General features: G+C 49.0%; 1 protein-coding gene across 5 annotated transcripts in view; it reads right to left on the reverse strand.

Moving 5' to 3' along the window:
- ct (homeobox protein, cut) overlaps positions 1–20,229 on the reverse strand; it is a 205,648-nt gene that overhangs the window by 34,465 nt on the left and 150,954 nt on the right. The window lies entirely within an intron of this gene.

Here is a 20,229-nt window from a genome sequence, read left to right on the forward strand (position 1 = left end):
CCTTCGCACCCTCTAGCTTAGTTTCTTTCCGTTATTTCTGCTTAAGTTTGTGAGGTACGGAGCCAACGAGAGTAGTTTAGATACATCAACGGTGGACGGCTACACGCACACAGGTTCTCGCCGATGCTTGAGTTTCGTCTCGAATATCATCAGCTCCAGATAAAAAAATGTAGAGCCAAAAATAGACATAGACGTTTCACTAATGCTTTTTTTTTTCGTCACGTAACGCGATAAACCGATGGATAAATGAGGAAGCTACGAACAGACTGTCGTGGCGTGCGCACAACATTATGCGGTGTTTCTATATAGGAGAAGCGCAGGTTTCGGAACGGCGTTCTCGCTCCGTGTATACCCTGTGTACGAACGGCTGGCACCTGTTGCAGTCGCATACGCGGCCAGCAGGGGCGCTCGTCATGCACCACGTACATACTCGGAAGTATAGCACGAATGCCACCAACAATGCCGAGCGCCACATGAGGTTTCCGTCGTTTCCGCGCGTTTTCTTTGTTGGAGGTTTTCGGAAATTTTCTTCCGCCATGCGAGGCAAGATGCGCCGCGAACCTCCAACGAACGCTTAATGCTCGCGTGAGCACGAAGGGGCCCACAGGGCGCAATTAACTTTTAAGCCGCGCAAGGAATTATATACCGGTGCACGTAGTACAACGTCTTCAAGCAGAACGACTTTGGGCACCCTCGTGAAGAAGGAGAGAGAGAAAAAGAAAAAAAAAAGGAAAGTTGGAAACATGAGTCAGGTGCGAAAACAAAAGGCGGATCTGTCTCCGCGAGCAAACACGGCCGCGGCGCCGCTAATAATGCGCGCACGGCCCCACGAAAGAAAAGCGTGATTTTTGCGAATTTCACACCTCGTCTGGAAACACGCGCATGGGATACGCGCACGAACGCCTCGGCGATAGTTGGAAACGGACATCGGGGGGACGAAGCTGGAGTTAAGGAGCAAGTAGGGGCGGGGAGAACTTCGAGCGCGCAAAAAGAAAAGAATAATAAACAACAATAAAGAACAGTTCTCGGCGGCATCGAGCTGCAGCAAACACGGTGGACACGTTCGAGCGTGCGCTTTCGCGGCACCGTGCAGGCGGCAGCAGTCGCAGCACGCGTGCTCACCGGAGGTGCGCACGCACGAAGCACTGCGCGCGCGCGCGAGATTATGCGCGCACGTGCGTTGTACGCGCAGCGTGCCTGTCTCCGCACAAAAGCATGCGCCCGCGCGTCGAGGCAAGACGAGAGGCAAGCAAACATTAGAATGGAGGAACAAAAGAAGCTGCGAAGAATCTGTTAAGCTGCGAAGGAGTGAGAGGAGGAAATTTAAAAAAAGAACAAGGCACCACGCGCGCATACTAGCATTGGTTGTCTTATAGGTCCCTGGGATGGTGGCAAAATAAATAAGTACTCAGAGAGAGACAGAGAGAGAGAAGTGATCTCTTGGAGGTTACGCAGTCACAAAACAGAAATCCAGGACGCAAAAGCGAAATAAAGAGAAGTCTGGTACGAAGCCTGGCTTTGCGCTAGAGTGGCGGCAAAAGAAAAAGCGCGCCTCCCCCATGCCGCCATCACCTGTATATTTTCTAAAAATTAAGATATGCGAGAGCAAGAGAACAAAAGCGCAGGTTGATGGGAAAAGTAAAACGAGTTTGCGTGGCAGAAGGCGACAGGGAAGCTGTGGAGGGGAGACCCCTTTATGTGCATATAGCAGTTGCGTCACTATGTATGCGGGAAAAGTGACCCCGACAAGCACCGAAGGGTCGCAGATGGAATTACGCAGGACCTTGCAGGCGTACCTCAAAGAGAAACTGCTGCTATCCTATCAAATCACCTTTTCTGGACTCGTTTTTCTCCCGTTTCTAGGGCTAAAAGGGCGCGCCCGCTGCCACCGTCCTAATGAGTACGCAATGCACGCCGGATACGGCACCGCACGCCCTCCTCCGCCTTCCGCGTCTTACTACTTTTTTTGTTTGCTCTACCACGCATTTTTTTCAAACTCGCCCTGGGTTTGTGTGCGGCCCTATGCTTACTTTGTACCTGTCTGCACCCAACCAGCGCAGAGAAGAAGCGTTCACTCGCCGCCGCTTCGCGCTCCCTCGAGGCGAGTCCGCATGCAGGGAACGGAGATATCTTGTACCGCTGGAAATTAATATTGAATGCGAAGCTTCTCTTGCCCCTGTGTCTCGCCGAGATAGGCCCGTCCCTGCACTCGAGGTGCTGCGCTCCTTTTTTAGGCGAGCGCGAAAATTAATAACGTGGCCTACGCACCGTACCACTCGTACACTTGCTCTTCTTTTGCCCTTCCCTTTGCGTCCCTCCGGAGCGCAACTTGCTGCTGACGTCTAGTTAGGCTCCCCTTCGCCACCAACCCTTGAACGGGCGCGCGACCATTTGCGTCGGCCTCTGCTCTTCGGCAGAGCGCGCTCAACTTTTTAATGAGTTTCGACGGGACGCGACAAGCCAAGGCAGCAGTATGACAACAACAGCACAAGCACGGTGGCACAGGCGCGAAAAAAAAAAAAAAAGATAACGTGCAAGAAAGCAGGCCGCTGTGAAGCAGGCACAGGAGAGATTCGCACGATCAATGAGCGAAGATACGAGGGACGCGTGGGAGGCTACTTCTTGCTCTGTTCTATGTACGAGGGTGCACCACCACGCCTACCGCCTCGCTCTCTTGCTTCTACACGATGGATCGGAGCCCGGGAAAAAATACGAATAAGGAAACCAGCTGCTTGAAGATAAAGACAGCCTCGCGATCTAGCTTGCTTAACCAAGACGCGCGGAAACAGCAACCGGTGACTTCAAATGAAGAAACAAAGCAAGTGTGTGTGTGTGTGTGTATGAGAGAGAGAGAGAGAGAGAGAGAGAGAGAGAGAGAGAGAGAGAGAGAGAGAGGGAGAGAGAGAGTTCGAAAAGGCTCACGGCACTGTTTCAAAGCTTAGCTGTGCAAAGAGCTTTTCGTCGAGCATAAAGAGACGTATGATAGAATGAACAGTATGCAGTAAGTATATACACCAGAGGAATAAGCAATTTTCTTACGCACTCAGCGTGGCTCTATAGAGACAGCGGGAATGAGAAAAGAGGTTGACGCATTATTTGTGTCGTATATGTACTATTATTTGCCTTACGCTTCCGTTTTTCTTCTTCCGATACTACACCACCATCCTTCAAACTGTCTGCGTATGCTTCTGAGTTGCTAATCGCACATCCACGTGTGGAATGCGAGGGGTATTATACTGGAAAAAAACGTTCGGAGTTAGTTAAGGTGCGCATGAATCGCGATTTCTCCCACGCATTAACGTCCTGTTCTTCGCAAGCGTCTGAATGTAAGTTGGTGACGAGGCCTTCGCTTGTCGTCACACACCTTTCCAGTCTTCGGAAATGCTGACCTATCTCACTTTCATTCAAATACCGTGCGTTATACGTTCGACGTACTCGCGGCAGAGTGCTGCCAAAGCGTCGAAATATCAGTTCTTCAGCCAGTAGGTGACACCGCCTGTTTCACCTTTTGATATTTCGGAGGAACTGAGACTGAGGAGGCCTCGATAAAGGCTGCGCCATTAGCGTTCGCGTCATGATGTGGTCATTGAACTGCAACTTGGCCTGCTCGCTCGTCGCGTAATGTCTGTTCCCTGCTTTCCGAATCTCCACCCGGACCTTAGCTTAAGACTAACCGAGCTATTGCATCCACAATCGCCGGCGCAATAGGCAAGTGCCTCCCTGGAGAGGGCGTTCTTAACGACGAGCTTCTAGCGCCGGTAACGGCGCCGTTCCCGATCTCTCAAGCCCCGTAAAATAACATCGCGGGAAAGTAGGTGCTTCGTACAGGCTTGTTATGAGGACACCACCACTCGTTCAAGCACGCGCAGTTCGTTTTAGCGCGTCCTCGGCACCTCGGTGGGCACGGACGACTCGGAACGAGAAAAGAGTAAAACACGCCACCTGCTGAGTGGCTCACTCGCTGTTATATGGCGCCATCAAAGCTTTCCTTCGCCCGGTTCCTTTCGCGCCTCTTTTATTGTTATCCGGGATTTTCGTACTTTTGAAAGACGCTTACAACCAACCTCGCCTTTTAGTGTCAGTCCAGCTCGCAAAATATCGCGTCGCCTTTGATACGGCTCGGTGTGCTTGGGAACGAAAATACGCAGACTTAAGCAAAACGGCATTATCCTCATAAAACAATTTTGCCGGGACATTTCGGCCGGCGGTTGGCAAAAATAGCTTCCCAATTTGCTGCAGGGAAGACGGAGAAGACGGTCGTGAAGTAAAGCCTGTCTAACGAGGCATTGCGGCGGTGATGACCGCGAGATGCAGCTGGTTGCTGCGCGGTGAACGACGCGTTGGGAAGCGCGTCCGTAAATGGCGCGCTAAACAACGTTCTTCGAGTCCAGCATGGCACACAGGAGCTCCTAATAGGCGCGCAAAGTTATATCTCGCCGCCATTAGAGAGTGTACGATTCGAAACTATAGCTACGGCAAGAAAGATCCCAACAACTTTCTCGCCGTAAAAGGAGCGCGTAATCGTCGGAGAAAGTGTATACGCGAAAGCAACATCTCGTGGTAATGTACAACGAATACGGCTTTCTGGTTTTTATTCCGGCTATTGGTGCAGAGCAATGACGACGTTGCTGACGTAAAACCCGACTACACGCGATTTCCCCCAGAAAAAAAAGAAAAGGAAGGAAAATGAAGTACGTTTACAGCAAAGATCATTTTCGCATTAGTTGCTTGTGAGCATCTTTCATTTTCGACAACAGATATAGCCAAAACGAAAGACAGTGTATGGCTGTAAGACGGTGGGCACTCGCGTAGAGGTCAAGCCTGCTTGCGGGTGAGTACTTTACGGGTGTCCTGCCTGTCCATGTTGTATATATTCCTGTACGCGTGCTCGATCTCGTTCGAGTACACTCCATGCGCGTAAATTTTGTCGAATTCAAAGAATGGACTGAAACCTTACCGTTCACTAAATTTTTCTCCTTGACTGCAGCAGGATTCCAGCTTCATGTACAAATAAAAAAGAAACAAAAAAGAAAAGGAAAAGGGTATTTTGAGGTAACTGATTGAGTGAACGATTACCGCAATAAAAGACAATCTATGCAGCCTCAGAGAAGCCTTCCACAGCTCATCCACTTGCTTGATCAGCTATACATGCCGGACTGCCTTTCGCAAATGCGAGCTTGATATTTAGCAAATATCTTTTGGCTCCGCTACTAAAGCATTTCCGCCTCGTGACTCACCAAACTCGTTTAATTTATGTACAAGATAATAAAACCATTACTAATACCCCGGTGGCTGCAGATCAATAGTCGCCCTTTGCGATGTGTTTAGGTTATGTAGACACTGATTTAATTAATTAATAAAACCGCAGAACACTGTGGTGTTTAATAGTGCGCGCAGCAAATCTTTCGATTTCTGCATTAGCGCTGACCTTTTTGCTAAAGCACCCTTTAGTTGAATAGAAAGCAGGCACAGGTACAGTAAACGGAGCAGATTAACATTACCACGAATCATACATAGCGAGATCATAAAGGACGGTGAAATTACAACGTCCCATCAGGAATCGCCTCGTGTCGCAAGCAATGCGAACAAGTGCCCGAGTACTTCTCGCCAAGCTTTTAAGATATATCGTTAATCGCGTAGCTTCCACTATAAGGCACGCGCGCGGCAAAGCTCTGTAAGGGCAGCAAAAGTTAGAGAGAAAAACAACAGTTCTAAATGAACGATTGTGCGATGACGCCTGCTTTTTGCTTAATCGCAGACGCGAGCTTAATCTGCTTTTAAGTAGCGAGAAGTGCGACTCAGTTGATTGCTCTCTCTCTCTCTCTCTCTCTCTCTCTCTCTCATAAATTCTCAAGATGCGTTGCAGACTGGCGCTTGACAGCGAGAGTAGAATTGTAGGGGGGGGGGGGGGGGGGGGGAGAATCTTCGCTATTAAGGTTCAGACACGTCGAACGCATTAACGTCAGCGATTGAGAAATTGTAAAGGTCGTATCCTCAAGTTTACTCCGCCTTCGGAGTGTTGGGAATTCTACGTAGCATGTCATTTCGAAATCGAACTTTGTCGTACACGTGCGTACGATCAAATGTCTCAATGTATATTTGAAAGACAATAGCGTCAACAATAAAAGAAAAGAAAAAAGAGAACAAGATGCATTAAACGTCGAGCGTCGAGTAGCAGCCGTTCGTTCATTGTGTGTCCGCACTTGCGCGTCAGAAACGGTGGCAAGAAAAATGCGTGCAAAATCGAGCTGACGCTTCACTGATCGTCAATATGCCAACGAGGCCAGCCTGCGGGCAAACGTTTAAGGGCAGGCTTTTTGCGTAGTAACCCCTGTGTGTTGGAAAGGCTCCCAGGATACCTCAGTACTATCTGCTGTTTGCCGACGGCCCATACTGTAATAATAACATTTCCACTACACCGGAACGTAGCTACATTTGGGGCAGTTTGATGAAGTCACTACGATGTAGACCTTTGTTGGCGTGTCTTTTTAAATCATATTTGATGCATGAGTCAACTCTCCAAGCATATAATGACAGCGAGTCAAGAAATGATTTGCAAACTATAGATACACTCACATTTTCTTTATCAGCATTGATATATCTGGAGAGTCAGGTCGAGAGGTTAAAAGCGTGTGCACCCTGATATTATATTAAACTTATATGTGGGCTAAGGCTAAGTTATGAGTGATGAAAATAACTAGAATTATTTTTTTTCCTTTGGGAGTTGGGTAGGGTGTCAAGGTGACGACGCTGTTCAAACATAATAGTATATCGCCTATAGAAGATTATTCTAATTCGGTTTGGTTAGCTGAAGAAGTCGGCATGATATATCCCAATGTAAATGTCATAATGGCATAATAAAAACAAAGAAAGCAGTTCGTAAACTTAACTTACCGCTTCAGGGCACACGTACGTATCAATTGCGGAATAGCGGCTGAGGCTAGTGGTCAACACCGTACATTCATGAATTCTAAGACTATACCACCAATTTCGAGATAACGGTCCCCGAGATTGCGACGATGTCTTTGGCGTTTCAACGTATGATTTACTTGGATTTACTTGATGCATTTTGGATGTGGCAATGATCCAAACAGCAACTGGTCTCCGCGTAACGGTGCTTAGTGGATAAGCGGGAGTAATGGAACTATACTCGAATATACACAGCGAAGCATTATAGTGAGGCACGCTGACACGCTGACCTATGTTTGGGGAAGGAGAACAGGTTACAGGGATCATTGCGAGGACGTGTAGGGGCATGCGGCTGCGATATAGAGGCGAAGACACAGTACAAGAAAAGCGCACAATCATGCCGTTCCATACGGATCAGCGAAATTGTTCTGCTGGTTGTGCATTAATAAAATATTTTTTTAAACGTAGTGTTTATTTATAAAGCTTATTTTATAAAAACTGCGCGCTGGTAGTATAACGAGTATATACGTTCCTCCCCCCCTTCCTCCTTCGGTGTTAACAACCGCGTAGCTCGACATTGACTTCAGCAATAACAATAACAGCGATACTTCTTCCAGTTCCTCTAAAGCTGTCTATGTATTTGGCAAGGTAATTGAATGTTCGGGTATATATCAAAACTAGATGTGTGACGGCCTCTTCGTATCACGTCTTCATATTAAAGCTGACGCGCTAGTTATGCACTTACAACAACCAGCGCAGCACATAAAAAGGAGGACAGCGAACGTATAATGTGCAGAAACAAGACGAGCAGGGCGAAAGGACAGAACAGAACGCCAGGCACATTACGTCACGACGGCGTTGGGTGGGCGCCTGCAGGCAAATGCAGTGCAAGACGCGGCAACACCCTCCGCGGTTTTCCAAGGTTGTTGCCCAAAAGTGGTTACATGTTTTGATAGATGTGAAATACAAAAGGAGATCCCATAGTCAAATACTATTGGGATCTCCAGTCATTGCGCTATGTCGGCGACGGGTACCGATGGACATTTAGGTCGGAGCGAGACGACGCTTACTACTATGTTACTACAACGCAGTATCACTACGTCCAGCCACAACTCTTCCTCGTGGCTGACGTCGCAAAGAAAAGGAGGAAGGCGGATCCACGCAGCCCATAGCGAGACAGTGTTTACAAAGCGAGCCTCGGGCGAAGCTGACAGAGCGTCCGCGTCGCTCCAGTCAGCGGTGAATAAACTTAGCAAAGATGCGCCACTCACTCGCACGGTTCGCGCTGGGCAAGGCAGTCCTTGCCCAGTGCGCACAAGTCACACACGCGCGTTCGGAACGCGGCTCCAAAAAGCCTCGAAGGTCGACGCAGCCCGATACGAGGTCCGCTTGCCAAGACAAGAGTTCGAGACGCGCGTCAAAAGAGTGCCCGTGGCATCGCGCGCATGCTTTCCGACGGATATGTCGGTAGGAGAGGGCACCCGAGGAATTATTTTTACCGCACCCGTTCTGGACGGCATTTTCGGCGCAGCTTTCGCTAGCAGACATCCGCGCGATCGTCGTATATTGTTCGGTAAGCGAAGTTTCAAGATTGCATCAGTAGAGTTTGAAGGGCAACCGAAGCACTTAAAAAAGGAAAAGTGAGCTTTAGGGGAATTATTATTGTTATTCATCCCCTGTATACGAAAATCATCGGCTGACTCGGGAAAGACGGACCAACGGCACCGAGCGCGGAAAATTTGCAACGTTGGCAACGAACAGCAACAGGGTGTTACTACAGTGATCAGCTTTTAGGTTCAATGCGAATGCCCTTCTGGCTACACGCGGAACGGTCGCTAGGAGTTTAAACACTCGCGCGTGATACAGGCATGACTGTTGTCGCTCCGGAGTAGGAACACCGCAAACTCCAAGAGCACGGCCTCAACTATCCACCGAAAAAGCATCTGGAACTAAACATTTGTCTCGACCCTCACTCTTTCCTTCTGCGTGCACCAGGGGTCTCACGGCATTGCGCACACCTTTCTGCGGACTGCTTTGCAGCACGGGCAGTGCAGCGAAGCTACAGAGTGAACTGAGGAAAAGGACAGAGCGAGTGTTTCTGAGGGCAGAGCGGATCGCACGAGGAATCTGCGCGGGCCCCACATTGGAGGTGCAGCGCACAGACAAAAAAACGAGCCTGTATCTTTCTTCTCTATCTGTACAGGAGGCTACATAACGCACGGGTGCCTAAAGGAACGCTGTCGATGCGGTGAGGTAGTGACCCTTTCGGCCAATTGCGCAAGCTCGCTGCTATGCGCTCGCGCATCGAAAGTTGGCATCCCCGACGGGTTTTGAGTTACACGTATCGACAACGTAGCTCGCCGAGGTGGTCCAGGGCAAGACAAGGAGCTCCTCTCTCCTGGCGCCGATGAGCTCAGCGCCCTCGCCTTCCAACGACGCACGCGCGCGGGAATTAACGGACGGCTTGACACTCAAGTAGCCCCGGTGAGAGGGTGAGGTGGGGGAAGAAGGGGTAGGAGACGATCGCCCGACGCTGGAGAGAAGAGGTTCCCTCGACGGATGCGCCACATAGGGGTGTCGGGCTTCTCGAATAGCCGCAGTTGAGCGTGAATGAACGGGAAATATGGGCGCGTGGCGCGGCATCGACTCGTCTCTCCAACGTCTTCCAAACTTCAAGAAACAGGTCTGTGGCGTTGTAATCCTTGACTCGTTAGACGCACAAAAACTGTCCACATTTACCGATTTCACAATGTGCCTTCAAATTGAAGGAACAGAAAGCGTCAGAAATGAAAAGCTTGCGTGATGCAAGAAAGCCCTGCGTAAAAAGAAGATCCCCGCACCGTGCATCTTTTACAAAGAAGTTGCTTTAATCAGGAGGACTTCTTGTCAGTAGGACTTATTAGGTGCATGCCTGTTTCCGTTGTAGCAGCACGAACTCTATATTCCAGCACGAAATAAAAACATCGTTATATTGAGCTAAGCAAGACATAGAGACTTCTTATCCACATTATAATCCCCAAAGGCCATGCAACTACTACTCAGGCAAGTATAGTTCATTGGCCCTTTGCGGGTGCGCATATTTATGCAAAAGATCTGTAGTATATAAGACGGCGCACCACGCATAGAAGCATTCTACGCCATTCTGCGCTAGGTGGCGATCGTTAAGCACGTCGGAGACAACTTCACTGTGAAAACGAGGCATTTCACAAGGAAACAGCTCAGTCTTTTGGTTAAACGCAGTAGTGCTAGCGCACGAGTTTTGTGCAGTCTTCCTGGTTGTAATTTTGCTCGAAAGGTAAAAAAAAGGAGAAATGAAAAGAGAGGAAACACCACCTGCGGCGCTGGTTCTGATGCAGTGGGGCAGTTAGAAACCACAGCGGGAGCGAACGGTGAAACGTGACAAACAAGCAGGTGCGCGTCCACAAGGCTGGTTCACACGCAAGCAGCACTGCGTTCGGTATCGGAGCTGGTTAAGCGGTGTATAGGTTTCGAGTCTATATAGGAAAGCGCAAAAGGCTTGAAACAAATGGGCTGAATGCCATGCGCGACGAAGAAATATATAGATAGAGTTGACGCGACAGCTGCAATGGATTCGAGCATAAAAGAAAAGCGAGGAAAAAAAAAAGAACATTTGGAGAGGGAGAGACACAAAAAAAAAAAGAAGGAAGCAGCGAATGTAGAAGTAAGCTGGTATAACCGCTGAGAGAGAAAAAAACCGACACACTGGCGCTTGCGAAGCCTTGGGCGGCGGCAGTCAGCGAATGAAATTGACGCAGCTGCAAATTCGAGCTCTAAATATATAGATGCGTATATACGTTTCCGATCGGGCATAACAGAAAGAACGCGGGCAATGGAGCGGGTACAGGTGGCGTGCAGCCATGTGGCATCCGTGAAAGGGGAAATACGGTTTGGAAATGGGCGCGTGGTCGGGTTATGAGCGTCACCGCGGGGAGTTCGTGCTGAGGAGCAGGACCTCCGGGACCTCAACGTTCTCCTCGCGAATAATGAGCCCGACCGCGGACAAAGCATGTCATCCTGCGTGGCAACGAAGCGGGCATCTTGTGGTTACGAAGGCTGTAACCGCCGCGAGTTGGTGGCGAAACACTGGAAGTGCGCGCTGCGGCGTGTAAGACGAAGACGCTGGGGGTGTATCAAAAGGAGGGAACGGGAGGGACACCTCTATCTCGAAGCTCAATGCCGAATTGCCATTATTTGTTTGTTTCCCAAAGACTGACGGTGGTAAGACGGCACTGGCAGAGAGAGAGAGAGAGAGAGAGAGAGAGAGAAAATATGATAGCGAAGAAAGCGCGAACTGGGCCGTAGGTAACGAAAAGCAAAACACTGCGTTGTTCTCTCCCCTCTCCAGTTACATTTTCGCTTTGCGCTCCCCGAGCTTCACGGTTATTTGAACACCCTTAACGAAGCTCTTGCATTTGTCTGATTCGTGACTGCGCATTCTTTTTGTCATTTATTTTGGTGGACTGACGGGAACTCTGCTTACGTAGCTACCTGTCTGATTTCAGCACGTGCATAGCATAGCAAAGGTATCTCACGGCCTCTTCTGTCCAGCTATGATGTCGGCAGCCGCATGGAAAGGTCGTTCGCAAAGGGAAAAAAAATAATGTTGTGTACATGTTACCCGCATTACTCTATGATTGCATGAACGAATACTCAGCGGCTGGTATCTGGCGGCGTCTGACAGCGTTTCGAGGTGGACGTTGCGCAACGCACCACAACATCTATCGTAAGTAAAAACCAAAATCTGGGTTTTAGCGATGGAAAGAGAAGGCTGGGTTATATGGTTACAAATATATTGATACATCCATCTACCCGCGCTAAAATCAGCCAGGACACGAAGAGATTCATGTAGGACAAACACCGAACTTCAACATACGCTTCACGACACATCGATGCTCAAAACGTGCTTAACATACAGTCGCAAAGTGGGGAACGTGCCTGCATCGATTTCACAAGTCAATCACACATAAACAGCCCCATAGAGTTTCTTGTTGCTAGCCTTAAGAGGAAGCTTTAGCTCGGGCCCAACTCCGACGCGGCCTATTCAAATGCATGTAAAACGCAAAAACGTTTTTATGAGATAACCCCTGGACCGATTTTGATGAAATTTGTTGCATTTGAAAGAGAAAGTCAAATTCTAGTGACTGTTGCAAGCGGAATTTCGATTTAGGGCTTGAATTTTCTTAAATCGATTTTCAAATATTTGACCATTTGAAAAAAATGGAAGCATGAAGTTTACAAATTCATAGCTCTGCATCAAGAACTGATATCGCGGTTCTGTAAACGGCATCCATTAGATCATTCAAAGCGGACAAATTCAATATGTCATTTTACATCTTACGTGAATTTGTTACGTCGCTTACAACGGTTTTGCAAAAGTTGTATTTCCCTATGATTAAATATTTTTTATATTCATGTGTAACGCATCAATTTTGTCCGCTTTAGATGTACTATTAGATGCAATTCACAGAATTGTATTATCATGTTTAGTGGTTGAGTTACAGAGTTGTAAACTTGATAGTTTCGTTTTTCGAAAATTTTCGATTTTTTGCAATTTTTAATAAAAAATTCACGACCCACCTCAAAAATTCGAAACCAACAGTCACTAGATTTTAAGTTTGTCTTTTAAATGCAACAAACCTCGTCAAATTTGGTGCAGTGGTTGCCGAGAAAAACGGATTCTCCTTTTACATGTATTTAGATAGGAGCACTCGAGCTAAAGCTTCCTCTTAAGGCTTTGTTTCCTTTCAGCTTGATATTCTTTCGGTTCTTTTAACTCTGGCCTGGCGATACCTTTTCCTCAGCTTGCTGTCAGGCGCCATATTAGCACGACACCATCCTTAACTATACGACATAGTGTCCCAACAAAGGAATAGCTTGTTCTTTGAAGTTACTGTTTCTTGTTTTGTGCTAGAACAGTCTTTCAAGCACATCATAGCTGCAATGCTTACTGCACTGGCGCCAACGTGATGATAGTGCTGCCCAATATTTCTGATGCCACAAAACTTTGTAGGGCAATTCACTGCTGTTCATTTTAGCAAACGCGCTCTTCTGAAATCGAGAAGCGGAGAGGTGTATACGTATCATCAAGCTCAATCGTCTGTGGGTATGAGTAGCATTCACTCACTCCTACATATATCGTATTGGAATGGTGGACTCACCGATATGCGCCAAGTGCAAGTGTGCATGAAGAGACCATCGATCATCTTCTCTGCCACTGTTCTCGTTTCGATAATCAACATCAGACTCTCCAGTGTGCCTTGAACAAACTGAACGATAGGCCGTTTGCAGAAGCAAATGTCTTGGGAGCCTGGCCTCACAGTTCATGAGCCCAGAAAGGCATTCGAGCGGTTCTTCAGTACCTGAAGGCAACAGACTTGAGTGCCCCATTGCAGACATGCTGCACTTAGCTTAGTGCCTGTGGAAGTGTGAAATATACTCATCTTTTCTCTCTCTCTTTCTTTCTTTCTTTCACTCCCTCAATCGCCTCCCCACGTGTATGGTAGCAAACTGGACTCAGTCTCGTTGACCTCCCTGCCTTTCCTTCATCCCTACACACACACACACACGCACACGCACACGCACACGCACACGCACACTGTCTGTCTGTCTGTCTGTCTGTCTGTCTGTCTGTCTGTCTGTCTGTCTGTCTGTCTGTCTGTCTGTCTGTCTGTCTGTCTGTCTGTCTGTCTGTCTGTCTGTCTGTCTGTCTGTCTGTCTGTCTGTCTGTCTGTCTGTCTGTCTGTCTGTCTGTCTGTCTGTCTGTCTGTCTGTCTGTCTGTCTGTCTGTCTGTCTGTCTGTCTGTCTGTCTGTCTGTCTGTCTGTCTGTCTGTCTGTCTGTCTGTCTGTCTGTCTGTCTGTCTGTCTGTCTGTCTGTCTGTCTGTCTGTCTGTCTGTCTGTCTGTCTGTCTGTCTGTCTGTCTGTCTGTCTGTCTGTCTGTCTGTCTGTCTGTCTGTCTGTCTGTCTGTCTGTCTGTCTGTCTGTCTGTCTGTCTGTCTGTCTGTCTGTCTGTCTGTCTGTCTGTCTGTCTGTCTGTCTGTCTGTCTGTCTGTCTGTCTGTCTGTCTGTCTGTCTGTCTGTCTGTCTGTCTGTCTGTCTGTCTGTCTGTCTGTCTGTCTGTCTGTCTGTCTGTCTGTCTGTCTGTCTGTCTGTCTGTCTGTCTGTCTGTCTGTCTGTCTGTCTGTCTGTCTGTCTGTCTGTCTGTCTGTCTGTCTGTCTGTCTGTCTGTCTGTCTGTCTGTCTGTCTGTCTGTCTGTCTGTCTGTCTGTCTGTCTGTCTGTCTGTCTGTCTGTCTGTCTGTCTGTCTGTCTGTCTGTCTGTCTGTCTGTCTGTCTGTCTGTCTGTCTGTCTGTCTGTCTGTCTGTCTGTCTGTCTGTCTGTCTGTCTGTCTGTCTGTCTGTCTGTCTGTCTGTCTGTCTGTCTGTCTGTCTGTCTGTCTGTCTGTCTGTCTGTCTGTCTGTCTGTCTGTCTGTCTGTCTGTCTGTCTGTCTGTCTGTCTGTCTGTCTGTCTGTCTGTCTGTCTGTCTGTCTGTCTGTCTGTCTGTCTGTCTGTCTGTCTGTCTGTCTGTCTGTCTGTCTGTCTGTCTGTCTGTCTGTCTGTCTGTCTGTCTGTCTGTCTGTCTGTCTGTCTGTCTGTCTGTCTGTCTGTCTGTCTGTCTGTCTGTCTGTCTGTCTGTCTGTCTGTCTGTCTGTCTGTCTGTCTGTCTGTCTGTCTGTCTGTCTGTCTGTCTGTCTGTCTGTCTGTCTGTCTGTCTGTCTGTCTGTCTGTCTGTCTGTCTGTCTGTCTGTCTGTCTGTCTGTCTGTCTGTCTGTCTGTCTGTCTGTCTGTCTGTCTGTCTGTCTGTCTGTCTGTCTGTCTGTCTGTCTGTCTGTCTGTCTGTCTGTCTGTCTGTCTGTCTGTCTGTCTGTCTGTCTGTCTGTCTGTCTGTCTGTCTGTCTGTCTGTCTGTCTGTCTGTCTGTCTGTCTGTCTGTCTGTCTGTCTGTCTGTCTGTCTGTCTGTCTGTCTGTCTGTCTGTCTGTCTGTCTGTCTGTCTGTCTGTCTGTCTGTCTGTCTGTCTGTCTGTCTGTCTGTCTGTCTGTCTGTCTGTCTGTCTGTCTGTCTGTCTGTCTGTCTGTCTGTCTGTCTGTCTGTCTGTCTGTCTGTCTCAATCGTGGACCAAAATAGAGAGAGAGAGAGAGAAAAAAAAACAATTTTGGCCCTTTGACTTCAGCGGAGGTGCCTTCGGAACGCCAGTAAAGCAGAGAGAGACGTCACTTTAAACGTAATGTCGGCGATCGCGGTGCCTTTACAAACGCAGCAAGCAGTTGGCGCTCATTTCTCACATTTGCTGAGAGCGCAACCTATTATAATCTAATTGAGGCAATCACCGCGCTTGTTCAGTCTGCGTCCTCGCTGCGCCTCCGTTTTATCTTCGAGTTATTTCCAGAGTCGTGCCGGGCATAGTTCGATATGCCGTTCGATTGATTGTGTTTCTAACTCTCCGCTGTTTTCGAATCGCCGCGTGAACTCTGATCGGTCGGACAGATGTCAAGAGCAAGCAAGCAAGAAATAAAGAAATAAAAAATAAAGAAAGCACGCACTCGGTTTCAGCACTACTAAAGAATCGGTTGTGAAAGCGCACCGTATCATTGTATCGCCTGGAAATCGACGCTCAAAGGGCAAGCACGAATTACGACAGGAAAAGGCCGAACAATACGAGCGCACTCTTGGGTTGCGCAGCCGGCGGCGGTGTTCAGACGCGCGCCCTCCATCGGCAGCTGTAGTCACGGCGCGGCGCATCTTTGAGGCCAAGCTCGAACAAGTGTCGAAGAAGAAGCAAAACCGTCGGTGCTGCGGCACACATGTTATGTGCGCAGCTTCCCTTTCCATGTCGGCGCCGTGCGGGCTGACCTAGTTCTTGTTCCGCGCGCAGTCAAACGGCTATCTGTATAAACGGAGCTCGGCCTACCGCAATCAAGTGGCGTTATGATCGCCGTAGTCGAGCGCTTTAACTCGCATCGAGTGGTATGTGACTTGGCACCTAAACCTACTTGTTCCCCCATTCCCTTCGCAGCGTGTAGGGTAAGCCCACTGTGCAATTCTAGTTAACCTTCCTGCCTTTCTTCTAGCGCTCCGCGATAGACATTCTCCCGATATATGAAAGATGCCGACGTAATGACCTTTAACTCGTTTCACGCGGATATCCGGGTTGGCTATTCATTATTGAATGGTTGCAGCGTATATAGTTACCGACAGACAACGCAAACGCATCAGGGTGCAGGGTACACAGCAAGAGCCAAACGCAGCTGCTTTCCCAAACCCTTTCTCCTGCTGCAATAGTGCAGCGGTCTACGTTACTTGTATGCTCGTAATATTATGGTTTACGTTGCTGCTGGCCGCTTTTACAAATCCCAACTATCCGAACGCCTTGACGCTGCTAGAGAATTGTTCAAATGTGCGAGCCAACCTGCTCTCTTACAGGCACTTCTCAGCGCATTAAGCACGTAGCGAGTGCCTTTGACGGACGGCAGCAGCGCCGGCATGTTGTAACCCGGGAACTGATATGACGTTCCTTCTGCTGCCAGGCCGCATACGTGTCTGCAACGATGGAGCAATGCAGAAAATTGCACTCTTCCTCCGTCGCACTGCACGCACGGTAATGGCCGCCCGAATCACTGTTCGATTGTTTTCGCCCTCCACGCCTGTTACAAGCACTGTTGCACCATGGCTCCAAGTTCGTTGACTGATTCGACGAACGCGGTGGCGATCGCTCGACATCCCGTTCCCCGGAAGTGGAGTGAACAAGATAACGGCTGCGACCGTGCCAGGTTGTATACCACAGGCTACTTTAACCACGCAGTAGACGCGGGTGGCCGCCATCAGCGACGCATCGACAGCGAGTGGTGACTCAATCGGCCTAACGAGGTGGCGGCCGAAAGAATGCCGAAGGGGGCCTCGTACGCATTATCGAGCGCAGATGCCAACCCCTGCGTCACTGTACACGTACAACATCGGCCCTAGCTGCGCCGCCTGAAACGTGATTGCGTCGGTAATTATTGCATCGTGTCTATGTCCCACGCGAGAGAGGCGATTTTTCCCCCTCGCCCCTCCTCCGACCTCATCCCACGGTCAACCTCGTCTATGACAGCGCGAGCAAACGTGGCACAATCAACAACGCGTCGAACGAGAGTGTTCTCGAAATAAAAATCACAAAATCGGCACAAGTGCGGCATCGATCTGCTCCGACGAATTATCGTGCGCGCAGTTGCCACGTCAACCGCTTCGCATCTCCTCACCTCCCCCCCCCCCCCCCCCCCCCCGAAACCAGGGCGCCTGCCTCCCAGATCGGTTGGTTTTACTTTCCGGCACCACGGACGCCTCGTTTTTCCAACCTCTTTCATCCCCTTCTGGGTTCATAACTTTCGCCGCGGCGGCTGACGCGGGAGGTGTGATGCTGTCCCCGCCGTCATTTCGCCTCTCTCCCAGTTTCCCTATTTTAATTCCTTTAATTCCTCGCCTCGCAGCCGCCAGCATCTCGTTTATTTATTCCTCAAAGCGCGAGAGGGAAGGGTTGTCTCTGTGCGTGTATGCACCGCTCACTGATGGGATTCCGACCGGTCTGCCTGCCCATCCCCGACAACCGAAGGCTTTCTTCCCCTCCCGCGCCAAAGGATTGGCCGTCCCCATCGACCCCGTCTTTTTCCTCTGCGGCGAGTGCGCCCGGCCGGCATAATAGCCCCGGGAGCTGGCACCGGCACCGATTGGGACAAAGGCGTCCGATCAGCCAGCGCGCCAAAGCCTGGCCGCGCATGGTTCGAACCCGCCGCCAGCTCGCTCGCATTTCACTTCATTCGAAGCCTCCTTTTTTTCCCTACGCTCGTTTTCATCCCTGCGTTCTCCAGCCTCCTCCCCCCACGCACTCCTGCCTGGGCGCTGGCGTTTATTTATTTCCGAAGCCCATATCCCCGCAGCTCAATCCCTTCCGTTCGCCTCACCCCGTTGCTCCCAGCCATTTCTACCAGGTCGGCCTTTTGTTTTTCCTTTTTTTACCCCTCGCTTCTCATCTCTGATTTTAGGGATGTTTGCTTCGAGTAGGTTCCCGCGGCGTAGTAATGTATCCCTCGCCCGAAATTGGAGCTCCTGCCTTCTCCTTTTTCTAATGCCGATCACTTCTCTCGCCCAAGCGCGAGCGCTCTCGCTCGCTCTTTCTCCTCTCCTGCCAAACAAAGGCAGGAACCGGCGACTTAGTCATCGCCGCAGCAGCGATTCCCGAAGCCCGCTCGAAGGCCCGATGACTCCGACAGACGCTAACGCCGCTGATGGCGTACGGCGCGCACATGAAAGCGACCGTTAGGAAAAACAAATAAAGCAGTAATAAAGAAATATGACGAGCGCGCCTCAGCGCGTGCTCAGTTCCTGGTTTCATGTACGCGCTCCGCTCGCAGCCACGCTAAAAATAATATACCTACATCGCTACGTGTGTTGTTATGCATGACAATGGCTGCGCGACGTACAGCCGTCTCTGCCTATAATCGCATACCATCGGCACTTATTGTTTGCTATGATGAACATACTACCGATCGATTACCTGTGGAACAACATTTAGCTTCGCAACGGCTGATTCGCCGCATGTATAGGCAGCTAATAAACTTGCACTTTTTTTTTCGTGAATGCATTGGCAGGCGGCCAGCAGCTTAACGCTAAAACAGGGCGATAACAAAGAGCTCCTGCAATCCGACTGGACAGAGCACTAAAGCGTCCTGTCTGCGTCGTCTTCCGCGATCTCACTTCACCGCTCTCCGTAGTTTAGATGGAATCCAAAACTTGACTCCCTTTGAACTTGAGGCTAACAATAAAGTTCACACGACCACGTGAACTATCTCCTTTCTGGAGGGTGAAATTCCATGACTTATCTTTGTCCTGACAAGTCAAAACATTACCACTTGTTCGTGGTTATTCGCCACAAAGATGTTCCAAGGTGCTGTGAAAATCTTCCCTTGGGAACATCGATTCAGTAGTAAAAAGCAGAAAGAAGTAGAGAGAGAGAGAGAATGAAGAGGAAAGGCAGGGAGGTTAACCAGATATGAGTCTCCGGTTTCCAAGAAGTAAGTTTCCAAGCGGCGCATCGAGAAGAGTAGATTAACGATGAAGGCGATCATTAACAGTGTGAACAACTTGGACGCCGAGTTGAGTAAGCCGACTCTTCTCCCAACCATCTTCAAGACCGTCTCGTCACCGTGAACTAAAAAAGAGCGAGTGTAATTTCCTCTCTGTCAATGCAAGCCACTAGAGACCGTTTGTATCGACACCCTGCTAGTATGTGACCGGTAAGTGTGCAGGTTTTCTAGCTGCAGTTCCGACCGCATGAGCTCACAGCTAAACTTTATATATATACATATATATATGAGCGGAAAGGAAACCGAGGGGCCCGAATTTTATTAGCCAAATGATAAGCCAACACAACAATGGCATGAAGGAGTTATTATGATTTGACTATATATGTGCAATTTTACGCGTCAGAACAACGATCTGATTATAAGACATGCCGTAGATTATAGGCACGCCATAGGAATAATTTTGTGGCCATTTGGGGTTCTTTGACGTGTACCCAAATCTAACTACAAGGGCGGTATTGCATTTCGCCCACATCCAGACGAACACCGGTGTTGAACCCGCGACCTAGAGCCTGCCACCGCAACGCCATAGCCACTAAGCAACCGCGCCGGCTTGATCTTCAAGCAGCAAAATGATATAGTATATAAAAAGGCGTTACGTCTTGCACGAACGCGCTTACTTATTGCGATAACGGAAGGACGAAAAGAAAAAAAAAATCCTTCCTAACTTCTATTATTCGTTTTCAATTTTGCAGTATCCACCGACAAATCAAAATGGTAAATAGGTATGTGGAGTACGTATGAACTAAAAGACAGGCGAGGAGATTTGTCACTTAGGATAGCACGTTCAACATAACGATGCGAAAGAATTTGTGATCTGCTACAATGTCGAAATCCACGACACACGCAGTGCAGCGTTTAACCCCACAAAGTCAGACTTATAAATTCTAATTTAAGCACGAGAAGCTTAACGCAAAGTCCATAGCAGCCTTCTTGATACGGCAGAGCAAGTCCTAGATCTGTAGTCTGTAATCGATTACTAATTGCTTACAGATTGATTTACTAAGTTAACGTGTTTTGGTACTAATTTATTTTCTATGCACAGAAATAACGTGAACAAATGTTTCTAATTTTCTTCGATGCAGAATGGTGTTCGAGATTTGTGGGGTTAAGCCCAGGAACGTTGCTTTGTGGTGCTCACAGCAG

This window comes from Dermacentor andersoni, chromosome 3 (assembly GCF_023375885.2).
Source record: "Dermacentor andersoni chromosome 3, qqDerAnde1_hic_scaffold, whole genome shotgun sequence".
In the NCBI taxonomy this organism is placed as follows: domain Eukaryota; kingdom Metazoa; phylum Arthropoda; class Arachnida; order Ixodida; family Ixodidae; genus Dermacentor; species Dermacentor andersoni.